Below are 5450 nucleotides of genomic sequence, written 5' to 3'. Positions count from 1 at the left end.
GAGTTGCAATGTGTGCTTTGAGCTTTAATAAGATTTCTTTTATGAATGTAGTTGTCCTTGCATTTAGAGCATGGATATTTAGGATCAAGCATTCATCTTGGTGGAATTTTCTTGTGATTAATATGAAATGTCCTTCCTTATCCTTTTTTATAACTTTTGGATGAAAGTCAATTTTATTTGATATTAGAATTGTTTCTCTGGCTTGTTTCTTGGGACCATTTGCTTATAAAGTTGTTTTCCAGCCTTTTATTCTGAGGTAATGTCTCTGAGGTGTGTTTTCCTTTTGAAGCAAAATTCTGGGTCTTCTTTACATGTCCAGTCTATTGGACTATGTCTTTTTATTGGGGAATTGCATCCATTGATGTTAAGGGATATTAAAGGAAAGTGATTGTTACTTCCTGTTATTTTAGTTGTTAGAGGAGGAATTATATTTGTGTGTTTCTCTTCTTTTGGTTTCATTGCAAGGAGATTATTTTCTTGCTTTTTCTAGGGCGTAGTTCCCTCCTTGTGTTGGAGTTTTCCATGTATTATCCTTTGTAGGGCTGAATTTGTAGAAAGATATTGTACAAATTTTGTTTTTCATGGAATATCTTGGTTTGTCCATTGAGAGTTTTGCTAGATACAGTAACCTGGGCTGGCATTTGTGTTCTCTTAGGGTCTGTATGACATCTGTTCAGGATCTGCTGGCTTTCATAGTCTCTGGTGAGAAGTCTGATGTAATTCTGATAGGTCTGCCTTTATATGTCACTTGACCTTTTTCCCTTACTGCTTTTAATATTCTTTCTTTGTTTTGTGCATTTGGTGTTTTAACTATTATGTGATGGGAGGAATTTCTCTTCTAGTCCAATCTATTTGGAGTTCTGTAGGCTTTTTGTATGTTTATAGGCATCTCTTTTTTTTAGGTTAGGGAAGTTTTCTTCTACAATTTTGTTGAACATATTTACTGGACCTTTAAATTGGGAGTCTTCACTCTCTTCTATACCTACTATCCTTAGGTTTGGTCTTCTCATTGTGTCCTAGATTTCCTGGATGTTTTGGGCTAGGAGCTTTTTGCATTTTACATTATCTTTGAGGGTTGTGTTGATGTTTTCTCTGCTATCTTCAGCCTGTGAGATTCTCTTCTATCTCTTGCATTCTGTTGGTGATGCTTGCATCTATATCTCCTGATCCCTTTCCTAGGTTTTCTATTTCCAAGTTTGTCTCCCTTTGTCCTTTCTTTATTGTTTCTATTTCCAGTTGTAGATTTGGATGGCTTCGTTCAATTCCTTCATCTGTTTCATCATGTTTTCTTGTAATTCTTTAAGGGATTTTTGTGTTTTCTCTTTAAGGGCTTCTACTTGTTTACCTGTGTTGTCCTGTATTTCTTTAAGGGAATTATTTATGTCCTTCTTAAAGTCCTCTCTCATCATCCTGAAATGTAATTTTAAATTGAAATCTTGATTTTCTGGTGTGTTTGATATCCAGTATTTGCTTTGATGGGAGAACTGGTCTCTCACGATGCCAAGTTCTGTTGCTTAGGTTCCTGTGCTTGACTCTCATCATCAGTTTGTCTCTGGTGTTAGCTTTTCTTGCTGTCTCTGACACTGGCTTGACACTCCTTTATGCCTGTGTGTCAGTACTCCTGTAGACCTGTTTTCTTTCAGCCAGATATGGGGAAAGAGAGCTCTGCTCTCAGGTGTGGAGACACTTCAGGCAACTGGCTTTCAGCTCTTGACCCAGGCAGAAACCCAAAGGGTCCTGCCCCTGACTGCTCCTAGGTCCCAGTGCCCAGGGGCACAGATGGCACTAGGAAATTTGCTTTGGGGTTAGGGATGTGGACAGAAAGTAGTAGTCACCTCTGAGTTCTCAGAAGTGTCTGCACTTCTGAGGGTCCAGCTCTCTCCCCCATGGTATTTGGGTGCAGGGAGCTGTGTTACTGGTTCAGGCCAGTTCCAGGCACAGGCAGAAACCAGCAGGTTCCTGACACTAACTGTTCCTACATTCCTGTATCCAAAGGCACTATGCAGTTTCCTGTTAGGCCAGGAATTGTCACGCCCACCTTGGCCAGCAAGGAAGACACAACACTGTCGGATTCTTCTCAACAGCCTTTATTGCAGGAACACCTCATTGTTGATATGGGGACCCCGAGCAACAAAGGCACTAGCCTTATATACGAAACAGGCTATGGCTGTATATTTGTCCTCTAGGGATTGGTGGAGCATGAAATACCTCATTAGCATGAATATCACCCCGGCCTTGTAGATGCCTGAGGTATGCCAACACATGAGCTGTAAGTTTGTTTACCACAAATGACCACCGGATGTCAGCGCCATCTTTTTATCTATATGTGCCGCACCCTACAAGGAATGTGGGTCTGTTCTGAGGTCTCATGATTATCCGACTTCTGAGAGTTCAGCTCTCTTTCTCATGGGACTTCCCGCCTTCAATTTTCAAAAATAATAATTTTATGAGTACTTTATTTTAATTTTATTAAAATCTTTTTCATAAAATATACTTCTAATTACAATTTCCTCCCCCTAACGTCATCCCCAAATCTTCCTATTGTTACATACACTCAATTTTATCTTCCTTCCTTCTTTCTTTCATTTGAAAGCATGCAATTAGGCAAACAAAAATAAAAAGAAAACTTTTTTTAACAAGCACATAAAACATACAGGTATAAACAAAACCCATAAAATGTCAAAATCAAAAGCCAAAATAAACAAGCAAAAAGGCAGTAAGACCAAACAAATAGATGATAGATTATAGATAGATGATAGATAGATAGATAAATAGATAGATAGACAGATAGATAGAAAGATACATAAATAGGTCAATGATGATCAAACAAAGTTCTATGTGACAACTACAAAACTACCATTGAATTCCTTTCCTTTTCTTCATGCGCTGCTGAGAATGGGAGCTATCCTTAAATGTGTTTAATATATCCAGTGAGACACTTTTGGAGCAAAGTGATTTTTTTTTTCCTTTGAAGCAGGTGTCAATTTCAGATAGCATTTTGGTGAGGATGGGGAAATACATGTCTATTTTCCTCTCTCAATATTGTGACACCATCTGGTGTGAATCTATGAAGGTCCTGTCTGTGAAAACACAGTTTCTAAGAATTCATACGTGTATCAGCCATCAACTATCGCTGTTTTCAATCTTTCTGCCTCCTCTTCGGCAGAGGCTCCTGAGCTCTTGAAGGGAGAATTTGATAAAGACATTCTATATAGGACTGAATCCAAAAACCACTCAGCCTCTGAAAATTGTCTCATTGTGTTTATCTATGTTAGTTTCCATCTACATTGAGAGGAAATTTCTTTGATGATGGTTGAGAGAGACATTGATTTGGATATAACAAATGCCATTTGTATTGCTATGTTCCTTTAGTAGAACAATAGTATTTGATTTCCCCCACTAGGGCCAAGGGCTATCATGTCTAAAGTTTCATAGATACACAAGCAGTGTCAGTTATATAGCTGGACCCTCAATACTACAACAGCCATTTTTATTTAATTCCTTAATTTCTGAGTAAACTCTATAATACCTGTAGAATTCTTTAGGTATCTCTATTATCTGACCATGTTTGACTACTCCCCTACCCTCATTTCTAGGAATTTTCTACAATAATATGTGTAAATAATACCAAAAGGATGAAGAGTCACTGAAGCTGGGCTACTAAGCACTTCTAGGTCACTTGTTTAGTGGACTTCTCAAAAGGTAGAAATGAACTTAAAATTAAGATTTTTTTTTTCTCTCTCACAGGTATACCATATTTAATCAAATCAGGATAATTAAAATAATAAATTTTTGAAAGTTGAAAGTTCATGTGAGTTTCATTTCTATGAGTTGAGAGACTTTAGACTTTCTAATTTACATGTGTCTGCCACTCCAGTTTCAGAGGGTTGGTCCATTATTATCATGATGGTGAAGCATGTCAGTAGGCAGGCTGGCAGTGGAGTAACCACTGGGATCATAATATGCTTCTGCTAGTCCAACAATGGCTTTCTGCCAGTGAAAAGAGGAAGTTCAAGAATCCAATAGTTATTCAGTTCAAATGCGTGACAGTTATTCATCCAAACTGGGTATCTGTTTTTCGTCAGTATTTACCAGAATCCTGAAGAGGCAGATTGTAATGCTAGTGAAGGAATAGAGACTTGCCAGCCCAGAGTGAGTGCAAGCAGGCAAAAAGAGACAGCTTCCTCCTTAAGAACCAGTGTCATTTGTATAGGCCTTTTTTTTTTTTCCACCAGAAGGCCACCCTAAGGTATGGCCCAGATTAAATGTGGGTCTTCCCACTTTAAATGATTTAATAAGGAAAAAAAATCCCTCATAGGTGTACCTAGCCTTTTAGGTCTTAGTAATTCTCGATATAGTCAAGTTGACAATCAAGAATAGCCAATCACAAGTCCACCCCTTGTCAACTTGACACACAATCATATCTTCTTATGTTATGCTTGATTTCCAAGTAAAAACAACAATCAGGTCATGATTACCTGACATGATATAATTATCCCACATACAACCACAAACACTATATTATGCTTAATATGATATAACTTGAAACCACAAACACATTATAAAATTTAGAATACATGTCAATTATAAATTAGAATAGGTGTCAATGTTCCTTGAGAGACATTATTTTAGTATCTTAAAAGAAAGATTTTTATTTGTATTGCTCAAGTGCACCAGGAACATTTTACATTGCATTATGTATGTGCTTTAATTAGAAAATCAAATAATGTACATTTTATGTGTTGTTATTTGCAACAGGTATTAACTGGGAATTTGTGGGAGAAATTTTTCATATGTTTCCAAATCTCTAATATTTGTCAAATTACAATATCCACAGCTCCCTTGGTATTTGCTGAATGTCTTATTCAACAACTTTCTTGAAACCTTTTATTTGGGCAAAATGGTAATCTTGTAATAATATGTTTCTCAGCATAAAATTATCTGTACATTTCATTCTACAGCAATGTGTTTGGAATTTTCCTTCATCCTGGCAGTATTCCTTCGCGAATACAAACTGTAAATTTGACAATAGACCATTATTGCTATGTTTCCAAGTATAATGGATATATATATATATGTATATATATATATATATATATGTGTGTGTGTGTATATATATATATTTAGTAAGCAATATGTATGGATATATACACATATATGTATATATAACATATCTGTTGGGAGCGGCTAAAGATGGCACTGACATCTAGTGGTCGTTTGTGGTTTACAACCATTATAGCTGTGTCTATTGGCCTCCTCTGGCATTTACAAGGCCAGGGTGACAAGTGCATGTTTTATTTTTTATTATTTTATTTTATTTTTATTGACAGTTTATTATTTATTTACATTTCTTTTTTTATTATTTTTTTATTAACTTGAATACTTCTTATATACATTTCGAGTATTATTCCCTTTCCCGGTTTCCGGGCAAACATCCCCCTCCCCCCTCC

Source organism: Rattus rattus, chromosome 5, assembly GCF_011064425.1.
Source record: "Rattus rattus isolate New Zealand chromosome 5, Rrattus_CSIRO_v1, whole genome shotgun sequence".
In the NCBI taxonomy this organism is placed as follows: domain Eukaryota; kingdom Metazoa; phylum Chordata; class Mammalia; order Rodentia; family Muridae; genus Rattus; species Rattus rattus.
This window is presented reverse-complemented; position numbering follows the sequence as displayed.